Below are 13420 nucleotides of genomic sequence, written 5' to 3'. Positions count from 1 at the left end.
TAACTAGGCTCACTCCTGTAATCCCAGCACTTTGGGAGGCCAAGGTGGGCGGATCACGAGGTCAGGAGATCGAGACCATCCTGGCTAACATGGTGAAACCCCGTCTCTACTAAAAATACAAAAAAAATTAGTCTGGCGTGGTGGTGGGCACCTATAGTCCCAGCTACTCGGGAGGCTGAGGCAGGAGAATGGCATGAACCTGGGAGGCAGAGCTTACAGTGAGCCGAGATCACACCACTGCGCTCCAGCCTGGGCAACAGAGCGAGACTCCATCTCAAAACAAACGAACAAAAAATGAACTAGTTTTTTGGTTTTGTTTTTTATTTTATTTTATTTTATTTTATTTATTTATTTATTTTTTTGAGGCGGAGTCTTCACTCTGTCGCCCAGGCTGGAGTGCAGTGGCACCATCTCGGCTCACTGCAAGCTCCGCCTCCCAGGTTCGCGCCATTCTCCTGCCTCAGCCTCCCGAGTAGCTGGGACTACAGGCGCCCGCCACCGCGCCCGGCTAATTTTTTGTATTTTAGTAGAGACGGGGTTTCACCGTGTTAGCCAGGATGGTCTCGATCTCCTGACCTATTGATCCGCCCGCCTCGGCCTCCCAAAGTGCAGGGATTACAGGCGTGAGCCACCGCGCCCGGCTGTTTTTTATTTTTGAGACGGAGTGTTGCTTTTGTTGCCCAGGCTGGAGTGCAGTGGCACGATCTCGGCTCACTGCAACTTCAACCTCCTGGGTTCAAGCGATACTCCTGCCTCAGCCTCCTGAATCGCTTGGGATTACAGGCACCCACCACCACACCTGGCTAATTTTTGTAGTTTTTAGCAGAGATGGGGTTTTGCCATGTTAGCCAGGCTGGTCTCAAACTCCTGACCTCAGGTAATCCACCCGCCTTGGCCTGCCAAAGTGCTGGGATTACAGGTGTGGGCCACTTCCCTTGGCCAATTTTAAAGTTTTTAAAACTAGTTAGTTGGCCGTGCACGGTGGTTCACACCTGTAATTCCAGCACTTCGGGAGGCCGAGGCGGGTGGATCACTTGAGGTCAGGAGTTTGAGACCTGCCTGGCAAACATGGCAAAACCCCATCTCTACTAAAAATACAAAAAATTAGCCGGGCATGCTGGTGGGTGCCTGTAATTCCAGCTACTCAGGAGGCTAAGGCAGGATAATCGCTTGAACCCAGGAGGCAGAGGTTGCAGTGAGCCGAGATCATGCCACTGTACTCCAGCCTGGGCAACAGAGTGAGACTCCGTCTCTAAAAAATTAAAAAAAATAAAATTCAGTGTAAAGAGTATTTAATAAAGGAAAACTCCCCTCGTCCTCTCCAAGGCTACCGCAATAACCATTTCTGTGTGTCCTTCCAGAAATGTTCTAAGAGCACAGGCCCTTAAGATGCCCTTTATGGGCTTCATAAATTATATGCAAAACTTTATTTTTATTTATTTATTTATTTGAGACGGAGTCTCGCTTTGTCACCCAGGCTGGAGTGCAATGGCCCTCTAACCACTAACCACTCAACTGCAAGGAGAACTAGAACAAAGACTTTATTCAGCAAATATTCATTGAGTTCCTTCTTCTAGGACCTGATGATACAGCAGTGAAAGAAATCTGACAAAAATTCCTGCCATGCTGGAGCTTACATTCTAATAACAGAAGATAGAAATAAACCAAATAAATCATTTAGAAGGTGAAAATGCTTTGGGGCAGGGTGCGGTGGCTCACGCCTGTAATCCCAGCACTTTGGGAGGCCAAGGTGGATGGATCACCTGAAGTTAGGAGTTTGAAACCAGCCTGGTCAACATGGTGAAACCCCATCTCTGCTATAAATACAAAAATGAGCTGGGCGTGGTGGCACGCACCTGTAATCCCAGCTACTCAGGAGGCTGAGACAGGAGAATCTCTTGAACCTGGGAGGTGGAGGTTGCAGTGAGCTGAGATTGTACCATTGCACTCCAGCCGGGGTGACAGAGCAAGACTCCGTTTAAAAAAAAAAAAAAAAAAAAAAATTGGTGACAAATGCTTTGGAGAAAAAGAAAACAGTAATGAAAGCTTGGAGTTCCGTGTTGGAATGTTTCATTTTAGATGAGGATGAGTCACTGATGGATGAGAGATTTCAGCAGGTGCTTGGGCCAGGCGCAGTGGCTCACACCTGTAATCTTAGAATTTTGGGAGGCCAAGCCAGGCGCGGTGGCTCACGCCTGTAATCCCACCACTTTGGGAGGCCGAGGTGGGCAGATCACCTAAGGTTGGGAGTTCGAGACCAACCTGACCGACATGGAGAAACTCCGTCTCTACTAAAAATAAAAAATTAGCCCTGCGTGGTGGCACATGCCTGTAATCCCAGCTACTAGGGAAGCTGAGGCAGGAGAATCGCTTGAACCTGGGAGGTGGAGGTTGTGGTGAGCTGAAATCGCACCATTGCACTCTAGCCTGGGCAACGAGAACAAAACTGTGTCTCAAAAAAAAAAAAAAAAAAAAAAAAAGGGCCAGGCGCGGTAGCTCAAGCCTGTAATCCCAGCACTTTGGGAGGCTGAGACGGGTGGATCACGAGGTCAGGAGATCGAGACCATCCTGGCTAACATGGTGAAACCCCATCTCTACTAAAAAATATATATATAAAAAAAAAAAAAATAGCCAGGCGAGGTGGTGGGCGCCTGTAGTCCCAGCTACTTGGGAAGCTGAGGCAGGAGAATGGCGTAAACCTGGGAGGCGGAGCTTGCAGTGAGCCAAGATCCGGCCACTGCACTCCAGCCTGGGCAACAGAGCAAGACTCCGTCTCAAAAAAAAAAAAAAAAAATTTGGGAGGCCAAGGCAGGCGGATCACTTGAGGTCAGGGGTTCAAGACCAGCCTGGTCAGTGTGGGTGGAACCCTGTCTTTACCAAAAATACAAAAACTAACCGGGCATGGTGGCCTGCACCTGTAGTCCCAGCTACTCTGGAGGCTGAGGCAGGAGAATCGCTTGAACCCGGGAGGCAGAGGTTGCAGTGAACCGAGATCGTGCCACTGCATTCCAGCCTGGGTGACAGAGAGACTCCATCTCAAAAAAAAAAACAAAACAATAAGTGCTTGGAATATGGAAAGAGGGTGAGAGCTGGTGTAATGGATTAAATGGGTGGAGACAGCAGCCAAGAACATTGTTACAGTGGAGTTCAGAGAAGTTGGGAGCCAGTGGCTTGAAAGAAGATAGGGAATCTTTGGGTTCAAAGCCAATAGGTCATGGTGGAGGGTGGCAGGAAGAAGTGGTAACTAAAATGAAGGATTTTAATTAACTGGGCATGATGGCGCATGCCTGTAGTCGCAGCTACTCAGAAGCCTGAGGCACAAGAATCGCTTTTAACCCGGGAGACAGAGGCTGCAGTGAACCAAGATTGAGCCCCTGCACTCCAGTCTGGGTAACAGAGCAAGACTCCGTCTCAAAATACAATAAATAGGCTGGGAGCGCTGGCTCATACCTGTGATCCCAGCACTTTGGGAGGCCGAGGCAGGCGGATCACGAGGTCAGGAGATCGAGACCATCCTGGCTAACACGGTGAAAACCCGTCTCTACTAAAAATACAAAAAATTGGCCGGGCGCGGTGGCTCAAGCCTGTAATCCCAGCACTTTGGGAGGCCGAGATGGGCGGATCACGAGGTCAGGAGATCAAGACCATCCTGGCTAACACGGTGAAACCCCGTCTCTACTAAAAAATACAAAAAACTAGCCGGGTGAGGTGGCGGGCGCCTGTAGTCCCAGCTACACGGGAGGCTGAGGCAGGAGAATGGCGTGAACCCGGGAGGCGGGAGGCGGAGCTTGCAGTGAGGCGAGATCCGGCCACTGCACTCCAGCCCGGGCGACAGAGCGAGACTCCGTCTCAAAAAAAACCAAAAAACCAAAAAAACAAAAAAACAAAAAATTAGCTGAGCATAGTGGCACGTACCTGTAGTCCCAGCTACTCATGAGGCTGAGGCAGGAGAATTGCTTGAATCCGGGAAGTGGAGGTTGCAGTGAGCCAAGATCACGCCACTGCACTCCAGCCTGGGCTACAGAGTGAGACTCTGCCTTAAATAAATAAATAAATAAAGTTAAATTAGGCTGGGTGCGGTGGCTCATGCCTGTAATCCCAGCACTTTCGGAGGCTGAGGCAGGCAGATCACAAAGTCAAGACAACAAGACCATCAAGACCATCCTGGCCAACACAGCGAAACCCCATCCCTACTAAAAATACAAAAAATTAGGTGGGCATGGTGGTGTGTACCTGTAGTCCCAGCTACTTGGGAGGCTGAAGCAGGAGGATTGCTTGAACCTGGCAGGCGGAAGCTGCAGTGAGCTGAGATCACACCACTGCTCTCCAACCTGGCAACAGAGCAAGACTCTGTCTCAAAAAAAAAAAAAAAAAAAAAAAATAAAGGATTTTTTCCAGCCTATAGCCAGAAAATGGCAGACCTGGGATTTGAAACTTCCAGACTTGTGCCTTTAGCTACATGCTGCCCTGACTCCCACTTAGGGCCAGTTCTGAAGTGGGGTATGGCTCAAGTCACCCCAGACCTTTCCTGGATAAAATGAGACACACACCAGCATCTACTTTTATATCTGTGGCCACAAGCTCGTAAGAGAACCTGTCTGGATTTTGGAATGAGGACTGGATGGCAGCTGGGAGACGTGAGTTTTTATCCAGTCAGTGATGTGACCTTGGACTCGGGCAGAGGGAGACAGTGGTATTAGACATCTCACAAGGCTAACCTCAGGTGGAAGTGATGGCTGTGAGCAGTTCTCCAAAACAAGGATCATCAGCTACTCCAGAGCCTTCCAGCCCAAGGGGACTTTGCTCCTTGCCATCTTTTAGCTTTTCCTTCTCCTGAGCCTCTCAGGGACAGTCTGGCAGGGTTTGTTTTGGGTGGGCAGGCACCTTGGGGTTGGAGGCTTAGGTCTAGATTCTTTTACTGCACAGCCGAGCAGGTTTTGGGACTAGAGAACCTTCTGTTTGAATCTTGGCTCCTCATTTGCCAGTGTGTATGTGTGTGTCTGGGCAGGCCTCTTTAGCTTTGTGAGCCTTGATTTCTTCTTGCATAAACATAGGGGTTATGAAACCAATCTTACAGGGTTGTTTTAAGGGTGGGAGGTGATGTATATAAAAGGCCTTCATTTGTAAAACAGAAGCATTTTATAGTAATTTTCTTTTTTTTTTTCTTTTTTTTTTTGAGATGGAGTTTTGCTCTTGTTGCCCAGGCTGGAGTGCAGTGGCACAATCTTGGCTCACTGTAACCTCCACCACCTGGGTTCAAGTGATTCTCCTCAGCCTCCTGAGTAGCTGGGATTACAGGCGTGCACCACCACAGGCAGCTAATTTTTTGTATTTTTAGTAGAGAGGGGGTTTCATCATGTTGGCCAGGCTGGTCTCAAACTCCTGATCTCAGGTGATCCACCCGCCTCAGCTTCCCAAAGTACAGGGATTACAGGTGTGAGCCACCTAGCCTGGACACTAATTTTCTCTTTTTTCTTGTTGTTTGTTTATTTTTGAGACCGAGTCTTGCTCTGTCACCCAGGCTGGAGTGCAGTGGTGGGACCTCAGCTCACTGCAACCTCTGCCTCCCACGTTCAAGTGATCTTCTCACCGCAGCCTCCCAAGTAGCTGGGACTACAGGTGTATGCCACCACACCTGGCTAAGTTTTGTATTTTTAGTAGAGACAGGGTTTCATTATGTTGGCCAGGCTGTTTACCATGTTGGCCCGGCCCGGAAACTTCACCTTTAAACAAAAGTGTATAATAAAACCAATTTTGCCATAGGCTAATTGATATAAACAAGGGCTAAGTTCTTACTACATATTTCTTGCCACAAAAATATCACCAAACATCTAAATAAAGATCCAAAACACTTCTAATATTAAATATTAAAATAAATGTGAGCTATATATATGCTTAAGAAACATGAATAAAAAACAAGTAAGGTAATTATTTACCTGCTTATTCCAGTTGAGGTTTGTGAGTGGCCAGAGCCTATCCCAGCAGCTCAGGGCACAAGGCAGGAGCCAAACATGGACAAGATGCCATTCCATGGCAGGGCACACATATTCACATTCACTCAGACTGGGACCATTTAGACACACCAGTGAACCTAACACACATGTCTTTGGGATGTGGGAAGAAACCAGATTACCTGGAGAAAACCCACATAGACCTGGGGAGAACACGCAAACTCCACACAGACAGTGGCTCCCTGTTAGGAATTGATTTTTTTCTCATCAACATTATTATTAATATTACTATTATTTTTTGAGACAGAGTCTTACTCTATCACCAAGGCTGGAGTACAGGGGCGTGGTTCAGCTCACTGCAACCTCTGCCTTACAGGTTCAAGTGATTCTAGTATCTCAGCCTCCCAAGCAGCTGGAATTACAAGCACATGCCACCACACCTGGCTAATTTTTGTATTTTTAGAAGAGAGCAGATTTCACCATGTTGGCCAGGCTGTTCTTGAACTCGTGACCTCAGGTGATCTGCCCACCTCGGCCTCCCAAAGTGCTGGGATTACAGGCGTGAGCCACCACGCCCGGCTTCTCATCAACATTATAACAAAAGGATGTTAAACAAAATGATGTGATTTGATGACCTGTTGTACTTACACAAACCTAGATGGGATAGCCTACTACACTCCGAAGCTATATGATGTAGTCTATTGCTCCTAGGTTACAAACCTGTATGGAAAGTTACTGTACTGAATACTGTAGGCAAATGTAATACAAAGGTAGGTATTTGTGTATCTAAACATATCTATAGATGGAAAAGGTGCAGTAAAAACACAGTATTATAATCTTATGAGACCACTGTCGAATCTTTGGTCTGTGGTTGACTGAAATGTCATGTGTATGTGACGGTACCATAGACTGGGAGACTATTATGATATACTGTAGACTTACTGACATAGACTGAGAAATTTATTTCTTGCAGTTCTGGAGGTCAGAAGTCCAAGGGCAAGGGCCTAGCCTGTTTAGTTTCTGGCGAGGTCTCTATTCCTGGCTTGCAGATGGCTGCCTTCTTGCTGTGTCCTCACTTGGGGATGAAGAGAGAGAGCAAGCTCTGTGGTGTTTCTTCTTTTTTTTTCTTTTTCAGACGGAGTCTCGCTCTGTCTCCCAGGCTGGAGTGCAGTGGCACTATCTCGGCTCACTACAACCTCTGCCTCCCGGGTTCAAACAATTCTCCTGCCTCAGTCACCTGAGTAGCTGGGACTGCAGGCGCATGCCTCCACCCCCAGCTAATTTTTCTATTTTTAGTAGAGACAGGGTTTCGCCATGTTGGCCAGGCTGGTCTGAAACTCTTGACCTCAGGTGATCCACCCGCCTCGGCCTCCCAAAGTGCTGGGATTACAGGTGTGAGCCACCGCACCAGGCCTTTTTTTTTCTTTTCTTTTCTTTTTTTTTTTCTGAGATGGAGTCTCACTCTGTCGCCCAGGCTGGCTCGGCTAACTGCAGGCTCCGCCTCCTGGGTTCACGCCATTCTCCTGCCTCAGCCTCCCGAGTAGCTGGGACTACAGGCGCCCGCCACCATGCCCGGTTAATTTTTTGTATTTTTAGTAGAGACAGGGTTTCACCATGTTAGCCAGGATGGTCTTGATCTCCTGACCTTATGATCCGCCAGCCTTGGCCTCCCAAAGTCCTGAGATTACAGGCGTGAGCCACCGCACCAGGCCATCTTTTTTTTTTTTTTTAATGAGAAGGAGTCTCTCTCTGTCGCCTGGGCTGGAGTGCAATGGTGTGATCTCAGCTCACTGCAACTTCCGCCCCCCTGGTTCAAGCGATTCTCCTGCCTCAGCCTCCCAAGTAGCTGGGATTACAGGCACGCACCACCATGCCAGGCTAATTTTTGTATTTTAGTAGAGATGGGGGTCTTGCCTTGTCGGCCAGGCTGGTCTCAAAGTCCTGACCTCAAGTGATCTGCTTGCCTCAGCCTCCCAAAGTGCTGGGATTACAGGTGTGAGCCACTGCGCCTGGCCTCTTTTTATTTTGTTCTAACACTGAAATAACAGGAAACAATGGTGTTTCTTTTAATAAGGACATGAATCCTATTGGATTAGGGCCCTACTCCATAGCCTCATTTAACCTTAATTAACTTCCTTATTCCAAATACAGTCACACTGGGGGTTAGGGCTTCAACATACCGATTTTCAGGGGACAACATTTAGTCCACAGATCAGTGTTTTCTAAAACACGATCTATGTTCCATATTCCCCAATTGTCCCCAAGATGGATTATTATTATTTATTATTATTATTTTTGAGACGGAGTTTCACTCTTGTTGCCCAGGCTGGAGTGCAATGGCACGATCTCGGCTGATCGCAACCTCTGCCTCCCGGGTTGAAGTGATTCTCTTGCCTCGGCCTCCCAAGTAGCTGGGATTACAGGCATGCACCACTATGCCCAGCTAATTTTTTGTATTTTTAGTAGAGATGGGATTTCTCCATGTTGGTCAGGCTGGTCTTGAACTCCCAACCTCAGGTGATTCACCTGCCTTGGCCTCCCAAAGTGTTGGGATTACAGGTGTGAGCCAACATACCCAGCCTTTTTTTTTTAGATGAAGTTTCACTCTTATTGCCCAGGCTGGAGTGCAGTGGTGCGATCTTGGCTCACTGTAACCTCCACCTCCTGGGTTCAAGTGATTCTCCTGCCTCAGCCTCCCAAGTAGCTGGGATTACAGGCATGTGCCACCACGCTAGGCTAATTTTTGTATTTTTAGTGGAGACAAGGTTTTGCCATGTTGACCAGGCTGGTCTCGAACTCCTGACCTCAGGTGATCCACCTGCTTCAGCCTCCTGAAGTGCCAGGATTACAGGTATGGGCCACCATGCCCAGCAGTATTTTTTTTTAATGGTTTGTTTGAATTAGGATTAAAATAAAGTTCACACACTGTATCTGGTGATAACATTTTCCAATTCACTTCCTTTTCCTAGGCCGTGCATTTATTGAATAAAGCTTGTCGTTAGGATGTAGATTTTTCTATTTTCGGATTTGACTGATTGACTCCTTGGGTCATTTAGCATGTCCCTCTGTCTCCTGCATTTTAAAAGTACTGTTCAAACTAAAAACTAAACAGATTTAGTTTTTTTGAAAGGAGGGAGGTGGCATAAAAGTAATCATAGGTGGTGCTGTTTTTCCTACTTGGTCAAATGGGGAGGCACACAATATCCTGTTGTACTTTTGGTGATGCTAAGATCAACAGGTAGAATCAGCTGATGTCAGCCTGATCCTTTATGAAGTTCCCCATCAACCCCATTACTTAGTAACTATCGGTGATTATTTGGTCCATCACAGTATTTCATCAGGAGTCGGCAAATATCATTTTTTTCTAGTTCTTTAATTCCTTCCGCATTTATTATTTTTATTTATTATTATTATTATTATTTTTTGAGACAGGGCCTTGATCTGCCACCCAGGCTGGAGTGCAATGGCATGATCTTAGCTCACTGCAACCTCCACCTTCCAGGCTCACGTGATCCTCTCACTTTAGCCTCCTGAGTAGCTGGGACCACAGGCACACACCACCATGCCCAGCTAATTTTGGTATTTTTTGTAGAGATGGGGTTTCACTATGTTGCTCAGGCTGGTCTCAAATGCCTGGACTCAAGCAATTCACCTGCCTTGGCCTCCCAAAGTGGTGGGATTACAGGCATGAGCCACTGCACCTGGCCTCCTTCTGCATTTATTAGCTAATTATTTATTTATTTTTTCCTTTGTAGAGATGGGTTGTCACTGTGTTGCCCAGGCTGGTTTCAAACTCCTAGGCTCAAGGGATCCAGCTGCCTTGGCCTCCCAGTGTTGAGATTACAGGCGTGAGTCACTGCACCTGGTCTAGCTAATTCTTCTGTACACATTTTTCCTTCATGAACTCTTTGTTACTATGAGATAGTTTGTAAAACAAGGATAGGATACAGACTTAATTCTTTCCCTTTATCAATTTTCAGAATAATCAATTGGTACTGTGGTAACCCCCACATATGACCAATAGGTAGGTTTTTGTTTTAGTGGGGTTTTTGTGTGTGTGTGTAACTTTAGGAATTTATGCATTTAATTTATGGATTTTAATATAGTTGATGTTTCAGCCCATTGCAATCATTATTCTTTTTGCTCGTATTCTTCCACCTTGGCCACTGCGAGCCCCTTTAAGTTGGCCCCTGAGTGCTTTTGACACAACAGTGGTGTTGAATAGCCTTTTCACTTTCTGGCATGACAAAATGTCCCAGGCAGGCTCATCTTGCATATTTCCTGCCCCGGACTTGTAGTTGGTAAAAAAAATCTCCTTTGGGCTGGGCGCAGTGGGTCAAGCCTATAATCCTAGCACTTTAGGAGGCCAAGGTGAGTGGATTACCTGAGGTCAGGAGTTCAAGACCAGCCTGGCCAACATGGTGAAACCCCATCTCTACTAAAAATACAAAAAATTAGCCAGGTGCAGTGGTGTACACCTGTAATCCCAGCTACTCGGGAGGCTGAGACAGGAGAATTGCTCGAACCCGGGAGGCAGAGGTTGCAGTGAGCCGAGATCGGGCCACTGCACTCCAATCTGGGTGACAGAGCAAATACACAAATAAATGCATATATAAATAAAATTTTAAAAATCTCCTTTGTCCCCAGGAGTCCTTCTTTCTGCAGGCTAAAGAGCATTCCTCGCAGTGTGGTGCCCACTCATCTCCCGTCTTACTCTTCCAAATATGATGAGCTATTTATCACTTCCCAGACAAGCTGTTCTTTCCCAACATAGGACTTACAGTACGCTGGTTCCTTCACCTTGAATGCCCTTTCACTCCTTATCCCTTGGACTCAGTGCAAATGTTGTCCCTTCTGTGACTCCTTCTTCACTCGCTCTGGCAGAACTAAAAAAGATGGCAGGCCCTGTCATCTTTGAAACCTTAGCAATTTATTGCAGCAGTCAAAACATATCCTTAAGTATTTGTTTACTAGACAGCTTCCTTCCTTAAGGGTTGCAGACACATCTGATGCATACATAGCAGGCACTGAGCTTTGCCCATTGTGGTTATTTCCCAAGCTTGTCAACCTTGTATTGATCTTCTGCTCTGGCCTCTGTTTAGTTCATTTCACCAAATATTTCATAGAGAACCCTCTAGTATATAACTAGAGAATATTTACTGAGAACTTACTATGTCAAATATGCTTTATACACATGATTTCATTACAACCTGAGAGGTAGTTGTTATTATCCTCATTTTACAGATGAGCAAGTGGAAGCTCAGCGGGGTCACTGAAGGACCCACAGCAAGGGAGTGGCCGAACTGGGATTTCTTTAGTGGGTCTGACTCACAAAGCCCTAGATGTTCCCTCTACATCACTGTCCACCAAAATGTGCTCCATGATCCACCCACATGCAAAACCTCTGGGAAATCATTAAAATGCATGTTCCCAGCCAGGCGTGGTACCTCATACCTGTAATCCTAACACTTTGGGAGGCCGAGGCAGGTGGATCACCTGAAGTCAGGAGTTCGAGACTAGCCTGGCCAACATGGCAAAAACCCATTCTACTAAAAATACAAAAATTATCTGGGCCTGAGGGTGCATGCCTGTAATCCCAGCTACTTGGGAGGCTGAGGCACGAGAATCACTTGAACCCAGGAGGCAGAGGTTGTAGTGAGCCAAGATCGCGCCACTGCTCACCAGCCTGGACAACAGAGCAAGACTCCATCTCAAAATAAATGAATAAATAAATAATAAAATGCATGTTCCTGGCTGGAGGAGGTGGCTCATGCCTGTAATCCCAACACCTTGGGAGGCCAAGACAGGAGGATTCCCTGAGCCCAGGAGTTCGAGATCAGTCTGGGCAACATAGGGAGACTCCATCTCTACAAATTTTTTTTTTTTTAATTAGCCGGGTGTGGTGGCACATGCCTGTAGTCCCACCTAGTCTGGAGGCTGAGGTGGGAGGACCACTTGACCCCTGAATGTCAAGGCTGCAGTGAGCCATGATTGCACCACTGCACTCCAGACTAGGTGACAGAGGCAGACACTGTCTCAAGAAAAGAAAAAGAAAGAAAGAAAGAAAAAAAAGCATGTTCCTGGATTCCACCTCTGATTTACTGGGGATGGAAAAGCGAATTTCTTTTTCTTTTGTTTTTTACTAAGATGGAGTTTCGCACTGTTGCCCAGGCTGGAGTGCAATGTTGTGATCTCCGCTCACTGCAACCTCTGCCTCCTGGGTTCATGTGATTCTCCTGCCTCAGCCTCCCAAGTAGCTGGGATTACAGGCACACACCACCACACCCAGCTAATTTTCTGTATTTTTAGTAGAGACAGGGTTTCATTATGTTGGCCAGACTGGTCTCGAACTCCTGACCTCATGATCTGCCACCTCGGCCTCCCAAAGTACTGGGATTATAGGCATGAGCCACCGTGCCCAGCCCTGGAAAAGCGAATTTCTAATAAACCTCTCTAGGGTGATTTTAACAATTATTATCATTATTTTGAATAGGTGAAACATACACACAGTGAAACATACACAGTAAAACATACAAAAGGTTCAAAGCGTAAGTGAAAAGCAAGCATTCCACCTCATTTCTCAGTTGTCCAGTTCTGTCCCCCACTGTACTCCAGAGGCAATCACTTTTCCTTGGGGTGACTCAGCACACTGAAGTTTGAGGGTCACCGTCATACATACGGGATAGACCAAGATGGGCGGTTCTCTGCACTCCAGAGCTCACACCAAAATTGCAGATAAGACCACCATTCAAAGACAAGTGCCTGAGGAAGGTCTCAAAGTCACCAGCAAAGATGCCAGGGGCTCCTGTTCAGTGCATGTCTACACCTCCTATTTCTAGGACCTTCCAATCCGCTTCCTTCTGGGGACCACTTCACGTAGGACGCAGTCCTTACACAGGTCATCTTGTCACAAGCAAAGATCAGGAAAGGATAGGTGGGTAAGGGGAGAGTAAGACATGATGATGAACTAAGGGGAGTCTGCAGAGAGGTCTAAGCTGGAAAGGTCTGGACAGAAACCCAATATTCAGTCTTTCCATTTGTATTTCTGATTATTTGTAGTAACCATAAACTTCAGACAGGGTTTCACCGTGTTAGCCAGGATGGTCTCGATCTCCAGACCTTGTGATCTGCCCTCCTCGGCCTCCCAAAGTGCTGGGATTACAGGCCTGAGCCACCGCGCCCGCCGGCCGAATAGATTCTTCAGAAAAAAAATCACTGATGGCAGGGCACAGTGCCTCACGCCTGTAATCCTAGCACTTTGGGAGGCTGAGGCGGGAGGATCACCTGAGGCCAGGAGTTGAAGACCAGCCTAACCAACATGGTGAAACCCGGTTTCTACTAAAAATACAAAAATTAGCCGGGCGTTGTGCGGGCCCTTGAATCCCAGCTACTAGGGAGGCCGAGGCAGGAGAATCACTTGAACCTGGGAAGAAGAGGCTACAGTGAACCAAGATCACGCCACTGCATTC

The 13420-nt window shown here is 47.0% G+C and overlaps 1 protein-coding gene across 1 annotated transcript in view; it reads right to left on the bottom strand.

Annotated features, from left to right (window-relative positions):
* Positions 1-13420, bottom strand: part of PES1 (pescadillo ribosomal biogenesis factor 1) — a 270761-nt gene that overhangs the window by 118483 nt on the left and 138858 nt on the right. The window lies entirely within an intron of this gene.

Source organism: Macaca thibetana, chromosome 10, assembly GCF_024542745.1.
Source record: "Macaca thibetana thibetana isolate TM-01 chromosome 10, ASM2454274v1, whole genome shotgun sequence".
Classification (NCBI taxonomy): Eukaryota; Metazoa; Chordata; class Mammalia; order Primates; family Cercopithecidae; genus Macaca; species Macaca thibetana.
The sequence above is the reverse complement of the archived record's forward strand: the minus strand, read 5'-3'. Positions and strand labels throughout refer to the sequence as shown.